This window comes from Schistocerca nitens, chromosome 12 (assembly GCF_023898315.1).
Source record: "Schistocerca nitens isolate TAMUIC-IGC-003100 chromosome 12, iqSchNite1.1, whole genome shotgun sequence".
Lineage (NCBI taxonomy): Eukaryota > Metazoa > Arthropoda > Insecta > Orthoptera > Acrididae > Schistocerca > Schistocerca nitens.
Window position 1 is genome coordinate 26,805,851 of NC_064625.1, and position 11,665 is coordinate 26,817,515.

An 11,665-nucleotide genomic window follows, 5' to 3' on the forward strand; every position below is an offset into this window, starting at 1 on the left:
TCTGATTAATTTCCTTTCTCGCTGTCGGTTTTAACACAAAACAGAAAAGTTGAATTTATGGCTCATCAGCTGATGATTAGAATATTACTAAGGAATCTGAATCGTCCAAAACTACATCACCCTACCATTCGCAGATTAAAACTATGTGAAATACTCTCATTGAAGCTACTGTCCTCACACATCCAGCAGCTCCCATACCCCAATGATCCCAACTGATCTAGTAATTCATTTTAAATGACTTTTGACCCAAAGTCAGAAAAGTGAGGAAGAGGAAACAGGTAGAGATATGGGGATGGGGTGGGGAGATGGAGAGAACGGTGGGGGCGGAGATGAAGGAGGGGGGGGAGAGGATATTAGGACACATAGCTAATTCCCATACATATTTAGCAGTGCCAAGCTTGCTTGTCAGAATTAAAATATTTAAGGCGCAAAACAACAACTTCTACCAACAAACCTTTACTACAGTAAGATAATTTAGTATTCAAACAAACTGAAAAGAGCACATGTACCTTTCTAATGCGACTCAAAGCTGTATATGTTGGAATATCTTAATGCCATATTTGCACAATTACATATTGAACTTGGTTCATGGTTGGACATCATTTTCAAGCCATTCCATACTACCACTAACAGTTTTTTTTTTTCCAAATTTGGCCTTAGGATATTTTCAGGTACCTACATAAGACCTACATTTGTTGACCGCACAATTACAAATTCTGTGATGGCTGTAGAGGTATACTGACACACAGTGTTGATAGGTTCAACTTTCAATCTTACGTAAGAATGACATATTGCATTACTACAGCATTATTGAGTTTCACTTTTAGGTAAGAATTTGTCAAAGAGAAGGACCTATTTTCACAAATATCATTACCACAGCAACATTTCAGATATCTAACAAATCATAACTTTATATCTAAAAACAAACATGATGTGACTTACCAAATGAAAGTGCTGGCAAGTCGACACACACACAAACAAACACAAACACACACACAAAATTCAAGCTTTCGCAACAAACTGTTGCCTTATCAGGAAAGAGGGGAAGGAGAGGGAAAGACGAAAGGATGTGGGTTTTAAGGGAGAGGGTAAGGAGTCATTCCAATCCCGGGAGCGGAAAGACTTACCTTAGGGGGAAAAAAGGACAGGTATACACTCGCACACACACACACACATATCCATCCACACATATACGGACACAAGCAGACATATTTAAAGACAAAGAGTTTGGGCAGAGATGTCAGTCGAGGCAGAAGTGCAGAGGCAAAGATATTGTTGAATGACAGGTGAGGTATGAGTGGCAGCAACTTGAAATTAGCGGAGATTGAGGCCTGGTGGATAACGGGAAGAGAGGATATATTGAAGAGCAAGTTCCCATCTCCGGAGTTCGGATAGGTTGGTGTTAGTGGGAAGTATCCAGATAACCCGGACGGTGTAACACTGTGCCAAGATGTGCTGGCCGTGCACCAAGGCATGTTTAGCCACAGGGTGATCCTCATTACCAACAAACACTGTCTGCCTGTGTCCATTCATGCGAATGGACAGTTTGTTGCTGGTCATTCCCACATAGAATGCGTCACAGTGTAGGCAGGTCAGTTGGTAGATCACGTGGGTGCTTTCACACGTGGCTCTGCCTTTGATCGTGTACACCTTCCGGGTAACGGGACTGGAGTAGGTGGTGGTGGGAGGGTGCATGGGACAGGTTTTACACCGGGGGCGGTTACAAGGGTAGGAGCCAGAGGGTAGGGAAGGTGGTTTGGGGATTTCATAGGGATGAACTAAGGGGTTACGAAGGTTAGGTGGACGGCGGAAAGACACTCTTGGTGGAGTGGGGAGGATTTCATGAAGGATGGATCTCATTTCAGGGCAGGATTTAAGGAAGTTGTATCCCTGCTGGAGAGCCACATTTAGAATCTGATCCAGTCCCGGAAAGTATCCTGTCACAAGTGGGGCACTTTTGTGGTTCTTCTGTGGGAGGTTCTGGGTTTGAGAGGATGAGGAAGTGGCTCTGGTTATTTGCTTCTGTACCAGGTCGGGAGGGTAGTTGCGGGATGCGAAAGCTGTTGTCAGGTTGTTGGTGTAATGCTTCAGGGATTCCGGACTGGAGCAGATTCGTTTGCCACGAAGACCTAGGCTGTAGGGAAGGGACCGTTTGATGTGGAATGGGTGGCAGCTGTCGTAATGGAGGTACTGTTGCTTGTTGGTGGGTTTGATGTGGACAGACGTGTGAAGCTGACCATTGGACAAGTGGAGGTCAACATCAAGGAAAGTGGCATGGGATTTGGAGTAGGACCAGGTGAATCCGATTGAACCAAAGGAGTTGAGGTTGGAGAGGAAATTCTGGAGTTCTTCTTCACTGTGAGTCCAGATCATGAAGATGTCATCAATAAATCTGTACCAAACTTTGGGTTGGCAGGCCTGGGTAACCAAGAAGGCTTCCTCTAAGCGACCCATGAATAGGTTGGCGTACGAAGGGGCCATCCTGGTACCCATGGCTGTTCCCTTTAATTGTTGGTATGTCTGGTCTTCAAAAGTGAAGAAGTTGTGGGTCAGGATGAAGCTGGCTAAGGTAATGAGGAAAGAGTTTTGGGTAGGGTGGCAGGTGATCGGCGTGAAAGGAAGTGCTCCATCGCAGCGAGGCCCTGGACGTGCGGGATATTTGTGTATAAGGAAGTGGCATCAATGGTTACAAGGATGGTTTCTGGGTGTAACGGATTGGGTAAGGATTCCAGGCGTTCGAGAAAGTGGTTGGTGTCTTTGATGAAGGATGGGAGACTGCATGTAATGGGTTGAAGGTGTTGATCTACGTAGGCAGAGATACATTCTGTGGGGGCTTGGTAACCAGCTACAATGGGGCGGCCGGGATGATTGGGTCTGTGAATTTTAGGAAGAAGGTAGAAGGTAGAGGTGCGGGGTGTCGGTGGGGTCAGGAGGTTGATGGAGTCAGGTGAAAGGTTTTGTAGGGGGCCTAAGGTTCTGAGGATTCCTTGAAGCTCCGCCTGGACATCAGGAATGGGATTACCTTGGCAAACTTTGTATGTGGTGTTGTCTGAAAGCTGACGCAGTCCCTCAGCCACATACTCCCGACGATCAAGTACCACGGTCGTGGAACCCTTGTCCGCCGGAAGAATGACGATGGACCGGTCAGCCTTCAGATCACGGATAGCCTGGGCTTCAGCAGTGGTGATGTTGGGAGTAGGATTAAGGTTTTTTAAGAAGGATTGAGAGGCAAGGCTGGAAGTCAGAAATTCCTGGAAGGTTTGGAGAGGGTGAGTTTGAGGAAGAGGAGGTGGGTCCCGCTGTGACGGAGGACGGAACTGTTCCAGGCAGGGTTCAATTTGGATAGTGTCTTGAGGAGTTGGATCATTAGGGGTAGGATTAGGATCATTTTTCTTCGTGGCAAAGTGATACTTCCAGCAGAGAGTACGAGTGTAGGACAGTAAATCTTTGACGAGGGCTGTTTGGTTGAATCTGGGAGTGGGGCTGAAGGTGAGGCCTTTGGATAGGACAGAGGTTTCGGATTGGGAGAGAGGTTTGGAGGAAAGGTTAACTACTGAATTAGGGTGTTGTGGTACCAAATTGTGTTGATTGGAATTTTGAGGTTTTGGAGGGAGTGGAGCTGGAAGTGGGAGATTGAATAGATGGGAGAGACTGGGTTTGTGTGCAATGAGAGGTGGTTGAGGTTTGCTGGAAAGGTTGTGAAGGGTGAGTGAGTTGCCTTTCCGGAGGTGGGAAACCAGGAGATTGGATAGTTTTTTGAGGTGAAGGGTGGCATGCTGTTCTAATTTGCGGTTGGCCTGTAGGAGGATGCTCTGAATACCCGGTGTGGATGTGGGAGAGGAAAGATTGAGGACTTTTATTAAGGATAGGAGTTGACGGGTGTGTTCATTGGCTGAGTTGATGTGTAGGTGAAGGATTAGGTGGGTGAGGGCAATGGATTGTTCAGTTTGGAACTGGTATAGGGACTGATGGAGAGAAGGGTTGCAGCCAGAGATGAGAACTTTAAGTGTGAGGCCTTCGGGGGTTATGCCAAATGTCAGACAAGCCTGAGAAAATAAAATATGCGAGCGTAATCTGGCTAGGGTGAAGGCATGTTTGCGGAGGGAATGTAAATAAAACTTAATGGGGTCATTGTGGGGGTGTTGTGAGGGTGACATGGTATTAGAAGGTGGAAATGAAAATGAAGGTTGAAATGAAAATGAAAGATAAAAATATATGGGGAGAGATAAAGGTGAACTAGAAAGCAACTGGAGATCTGGTATGAAAAAAGGCAAAAAAGTGTTGGTTAAGTTGATCCTGTGGTGAACTTGGGTTGGTAGACAGTGATGTGCATAAAGGTTAGGTGGCTGTGTTGCCGCTTTCAACACTACCGCTAACTAAAATCCACCGTTTTTAGTTCAATAACAGCTGCTTTGACGTATTAAACAACCATTTCGGCTAGTTCCAATAACTTTCACTTTATTTCCACTTCCGTTTTTCGCACATCACTGATCATTTTCAGCCGCTCCCCACAGGTTTTAACGTCATTATTTCTTCGTCAGACAATTGTTAGCCCCATTTTCGTAATCTTTCACCACAACACCACTCCCTTTAATACATTTACACGTTTTTTCGAAATTTTCCCGAATTTCTCTGTCCTTTAACGTGTTTTAGCGGCAACACAGCCACCTAACCTTTATGCACATCGCTGTCTACCAACCCAAGTTCACCACAGGATCAACTTACAGTCATAAAAAATTGTGGAGATTGATCTCTGGTTCCTGGCAGAATATGCTACTGGAAGTTACATACTGTATTTTTAGACATCCTGTGTATGCATGTGGCAAGTCAAGGTATTAATGGAAATTAGGAATAAATTTGCCCCTGATTGCAAAAATAATCTTCAATTTTTGTTGTTGTTTCAAGATCAGTTTTGAAGTTACCAGTCCCATCCTCAGCTGCACGTGGTATATGAACATCTATTGGACAGGAGGTACGAAACATCCTGCCAGATCAAAACCGTATGACGCACGAAGATGAACTCGGGACCTCTCCCTTTCACAGGCTAGTGTTCTGCCTACTGAACTGTCCAAACGCAACTTACAACCAATTCTCAAAGCTTTACTTCCGCCATTACCTCATCTCCTACCTTCCAAACTTCAAACTTTACAGAAGTTCTCCTGTGGGACTAGCACTACTGGAAGAAAGGATATTGTGGAGATACGGCTTAGCCATAGAGTGGTGGATGTTTCCAGAGTGAATTTTTCATTCTGTAACAGGGTACCCACGACAGGTAAATGTCTCGAGTTTGAGTCTCAGTCCAGTACATAGTTTGAATCTGCCAGGTGGTTTCACATCAGCACATATTCAGCTGCAGAGTGAAAAATTCATTCTGATGGGAGGCATGTTTCTGCCAGGATCACAGCTTACTGTCATCACCGTCCAGCAGAACTGTGATCTGTAACATCTGTGTCCACAGTGCCACTGGGAAAGTGAATTCATTTAGGAGATTCCCTGGCCCAACATATCATATGACTGCGCTGCAGTGTTCTGTCACAATGGAAAGTTTAAATATCACTGTATTAGCATACCAGAGGGCATTATATACAATGAACGCGGGAAAAAATCCAAACAGCCAAGATCACTAGCAAAATATTTATTTAGATGACCAGTTTCAGTAAGACCATGTTATCATTAAGACGCAGAGGAATTACAGACATTGGCTCCGAGTGGGCACAGACTGAAATGAATGGGGAATCTGGAAAACTTGTTAGGGGTCAGGATTTAAACCTGGGTCTCCTGCTTACTACGCAGACACTCTGACCACTGAGCCATCTGGATACAGTGGTCACAGCAACTGCATAGACTATCTTAGCACATCTCCCTCCAGACCAAAAGTCTCAACTTATCCAAACACTAGAAATATAGTGCTCCTTATCCGTTACCCTCATTACTCATGGCATTTCACACATTCACAAAAAAGTTCGAGCTTGGTATGCATCTGCACTGAAGAGACCATTGGCTGCCTCACCTTACACACACACACACACACACACACACACACACACACACACACACACACACACACACAGATCAGCAAGAACTTTATAACCACCTGCTTAATAATCGCTTCTATGTCCACCTTTGGCATGGATAATAGCAGCGATGCATCATGGCATGGAAGCAATAAGGCCTTGGTAGGTCACTGCAGTGCGCTGGCACCACATCTGCACACACAAGTCACCTGATTCCCACGAATTCCAGGGAGAGGAGAAATGAGCTCTGATGCCACGTTCAATCACATCGCAGATCTGTTCGATCGGGTTCAGATCTGCCGAGCTAGAGGGGGCCAGCGCATCAATTGGAGCTTGTCACTGTGTTCGTCGAACCTTTCCATTATACTCCTGGCCTTATGACATGGCACATTATCTTGTTGAAAAATGTCACTGCCGTTGGGGAACACAATCGCCATGAAGGCACATACATAGTTTGCAACCACAGTACGATTCGCCTTGGCCATCGTGGTGCCTTGCAGGAGCTCCACTGGACCCACGGCTGTCCACATAAATGTTCCCCAGAGTACAACTGAGCCACCACCACCGTGTCACGGTCTCGCAGTACATGTGTCACGGAGTTATTCCCCTCGAAGAAAATGGGTTCATGCCCTCCCATCAGAATGATGAAGAAGGTATTGGGATTCATCAGACCACGCAACACACTGCCCCTGCGCCAACGTCCAGTGCTCATGGCGACGCGCCCATTCAGTCGTAGTTGTCGATGTTGTGTTAACATCGGCATGTGAATGGGTCGTAGGCTATGGAGGTCCATCGCTAGGAGTCTTCAGTGTACTGCGGGTTCAGACACACTTGTACTCCACCCACAATTAAAGTCCGATGTTACTTTCACCACATTTTGCCATCTGTCCTCTTTTACGTCTGGACGTAGTTTAACCTTGGTCACTCCCTATGTTGAAGACACTCACCACAGGACTTCTCGAAAACCCAACAGGTTGTGCAGTTTTCAAAATGCTCATGCATAGCCTCCCAGCCCACAATCTGTCCTCGGTCAAATTACGATTGTGCACCTTCCCTGTCCGACACACAGACAGTAAGCTTACTGATACTACATGCACTGTGTGTGTGTCTGACTAGCAGTCATTCCTCAGCAGGTGGTGATGCTATCGCCTAGATGGGTTAATATCGATAGCAGGTTGCTGGTCATAACGACACACATGTGTTAGAGTACTCCGTGCAGTTGCAATATATATATATATATATATATATATATATATATATATATATATATATATATATATATATCATGCTAGGATAGTTCATGCAGTGGCAATGACGATTGTGTGTGGATGGCTTGGTAGTCTGAGCATCTGCCTGGTAAGCAGGAAACCCAGGTTCGAATCCCAGCCCAGCATAAATTTTCAACTTGCCCCATTCATTTCACTCAAAAGCCACATGCACCCATGTCTAACTACTTTGTGTCTTAATTCATAATGGCTGCTGGATCAAAATTATGAGTGTTCTTTCGGTCATGTCCAAAAGAACTGAAACCAAATATATACTATGTTACCATCTTCGGACCTGCAAGGACAGAACCATATTGACAGGATATAACCAAATAGAGTTGGCTTGCCCATACATACGGGAAGTTATGTACTTTCAACTTTACAATTCATACAATCTCTGCCATCTGCATTTTGAATCGTGTTATAGCACAAATGTATGTATAAGGATCGTGGAACACATTGGACATAAGCATAATATAATTAAAAAAAACTGTGTGTACAAAACATAAGATCAATGTGTGAACTGCCAGTGTTCGTGCTCATACCACAACTGAATACAGACTACAATGTCAAGTAAACGCAACACTACATCGTTAGCTCACCAGAAGGCACTACAGTAGTCCAATTTACAATTTGGTTTTCCGTAACAATAGTAGTAGCTGTTAACCCATAAATAAAAAGAGATGTACAATAACAAGAATTTTTCCTTTTCAAAGCCCAATCCCACCAGAGAATTCTATGGTATTGGCCAGATAATTTTATAAAATTATTCTTATATTAAAAGGAATAAAAGTTTTAATAATGTGTAACTGGAACATCCAGCTGTTCCTTGATGGAATATAGTAAACAATCAAGCTAATCATTCTTTATACAGTGTAACATACATCGAAGTATGTCATCGTATTTGTAAGGTTTACGTGCAACTGCACTTTCAGAGATACTTCAAGTTCCCTTTGTGATGGCACTATATACTTGCAGTATTTGTCTTTCCCAAGTTCATTATACTATACAGTGGCCTCATTCTGCCAATGTTAGGAATATGTATTTTATAAGCCTCCCTTTCCCATTTGATATGTACATGGAACAAGTGGAGGTCACCACGTAAACACCAGGCTCTTCCCTTGTCATGTGAACTCTACATTAAATTCAGATTGGAGGCGGTAAAATTGTTTAACAGCCTAATTGAAATATTGTGTCTCATAACTTCTCAAATAATGTTTCACAGTGTCATCACCTTTCATCTGAAAACACAAATTAAACTCCCTGGGAAAGTGCTAAAAAAACTTTGGTACTGACTACATTGGTGTGTTATAATCTGAACAGAAAACATGGCGATACTGTACTTTTGACCTCTTCCTTAATTTTCATTTGCTGAGGTTCCCACACATGAGCACTATTCAAGAATGATGTCACACTATCTCTCATATGCAATCACTGTCCAGTCTGATACCACTTTGCCAACTCACAACCGAACTGTCATCTTACAACTCAACCCAGAACTTGCGCTACGCTGTAGATCATCTCCTCGCCGAGTCTAAGATATTGTATTCCCATTCATTGGCTTCAACAGTCACCTCTGAATCTAACCTAGGGATCGGGCAACACTACATTTCTGTTCGACACCACAACCTTCATTCCAAGTTCCTTCTTAGGTGACACAGTCATGACTTCACCAACTCTTAACCCAATTATCATCTTACAAACTTATCTAGACCTCAGGCCATGCTACGAATCAGTCTGTCACCACAACTTTCATTCCCACAGAATGCTTCTTTTCACATGACATATTTGTTGACTTCACCAACGCAAAACCAAATTATCTCCCAGCAAAGCCTAGACCTGGAGCTATACTACAGATCAGTCAGCTTCATTATACCTGACCCGTTCCTCGGTTCTGCCACGATGCCACCAAATCATCAACTTCCAACCTAACGTAAACCTCTTGGTTGACGTGAAAAGTTTCAATTTTGGCCTCTTTTCTCGTCTCTCACTGGTTACATGAAATTATCCAAATAGCTACATGAAGCTGGCGTATTGCCAACCCATGAGCAGTAGAGAAACATCACCATGACTGGCTCTGGTCTAGATCTAGACTGTAGCCTATATGAAAACTCTCACGTTCACATTGTGGTTTGATACATTTCAGTTACTAACACCGGCAAATTTCGAGGCATCAATAACAAGAACAGGAAAAAAATGTAACATGCAATACATCACCAGCCAAAACCAACAGGTATCTATTTCTGTCAGTCACCTGCCTTCTGGAGTGACCAGTGAAAATATAGCACTGCTTTTTGTGTGAGTATATGTGTTAACAATTGTACTGTTGTATAATACACCATGAAAAAAATTCACAATGTAGGCTCTATCATACACAAGTGAAAGGAATCATTTCTTGTATCTTTCACAAGAAGTTGGTACTTTGTGTATAGCACTCCCAGTTTGCTAGTTGTCGGAAGGTAAGCTACAGCAACAGGTATGGAATTAAAAAGATCAAATGGTAGAGCACACACTTCCAATACTCTATGTTTCACTCCATTGAGAATACACCTAGCGCGCGCGCGCCCACCTGCCCACACACACACACACACACACACACACACACGAAAGGGGGGGGGGAGTACCATGAGAAAGGCTACTATGAGAAGTCAACTTCTGAAATGAGATATGATCCTGCCCCACACACATCACCCAATGTCACCCTCCTAACTCCCACATCATCACTGTCAATCCTTATGACATTCTCCAACCATTATCCTCATCCCAAGTTTCCTACCCATGCAATACTCCTTGCCGTAAAACTTGCCCCATGCAACCCAACCACTAACACACACTCCATGCACACCATTGGGATCAAGGGCAGAGCAATTTGCAAAACAACACGTATTATTTATCAAACACTTTGTGTCTGCTACACATAATGTACACAATATGTCCTTTATGCAATGTATGCACATTTCACTAACAATTATACAAGACTCTTAATTTAGTTTTCATTTGATGCAATCTTCCATATTGCAGTAGTTATAATGAACTTGATATATGGGATATATTTCTAACAATTTGATATCCTCTTCTATTTAAGGCCTACCTACTGACCTGCATTACAATAAAAAGGCCACTTAAGGAAACAGTTCCTCGACTGACTGAATTAGGTAGAAAATATATACATTTTCTTTTTCAGGATGAATATGTCAATGCTATATCCACAAATTGGCAGCCAGGAAAACAAACTGCAAAATCCCACCAGCTGTCACAGCATAATGATCAACGTCTTATGTGTGCAAACGAAAAATTTATTGTCCTGATGCAATGTACAATACAGACAGTGTGGCGGTGTGAGATGTTGTCACCATGTTACATAAGTAATTTCAAAGATAGATGGCCATCACAAGCCCCTGATTTGAGTTTCTCAATATTTTAAATTAAAATAAAAACAGCAGTATGCACAGGTAGTTCTAGTTAGAATCTAAAAATACTTTAGTGGCCACAAAACAATCATTAGTTCATTCACATAAAGTATTCTGTAGATCACATCTTGATGTGCAAAAACTACACAATACCACAGACATGCAGTTATGATCAACTGCTTCTGTAATTATACCCATGACAGGCACTTTATATTGTACGTAAACAACAGTTCCAATTCTCCATTTACAATCTCTACAAATTCGTGTCTTGCACAACAGTACAAAAGCCACCAACCCTCTAATCATATTTTTGAACAGTTGTTTGCTTATTATAGCACATTCACTATTTAGGTGGATATATTAAAATCTATTAAAAGAGGCAAAGTTATGTATGGATAGAGGTTTATGTCCAATAGCTATAACTTCTGATGATGGCAACTAATTTTAAAACAAAGTACTGATGTACTAGTATTTGAATAATTTTAAAAGATTTGAAAGTTATCAATAGTAACACTAACATAATCTGAAGATTGGATTGAACACAATCATGCTTTGGTAGGCACTGTTCTTACTGAATGTAGGAAAGGCTTCCTTGCCTCCAACTTGCACACTGGCTTACCTATCATTCAACAGAGCATTTACAGTGGCAAAGGACTTGAACCATGGTGCAACTTTCAACTCAGGCAAGAAAAGACATCCAAAGATGAAAGGTGCAGCAAGTGCCACAACAACCTAAGAACCAACTGAAGATTGAATTCCAAATCTTTTGACATGTAGCTTGTCACTTACCTGTGCAGATACTAAATCATATTAAACATTCAAAATTTCCTTTAGTCAAGGTTAGACTTTTAGATGTTTGATGAAGCTATATGGACTAGTTGTGAGTCGATATCAAACAACTCACATTCACCTGGATAATTTTGTTCATATTAATCATTTAACAAAATCTTACTTTTGAATAGGGTTAGAGTGTGAT

The 11,665-nt window shown here is 42.7% G+C and overlaps 1 protein-coding gene across 1 annotated transcript in view; it reads right to left on the reverse strand.

Moving 5' to 3' along the window:
• Nucleotides 1-11,665, reverse strand: part of LOC126214851 (activin receptor type-2A) — a 109,814-nt gene that overhangs the window by 96,422 nt on the left and 1,727 nt on the right. The window lies entirely within an intron of this gene.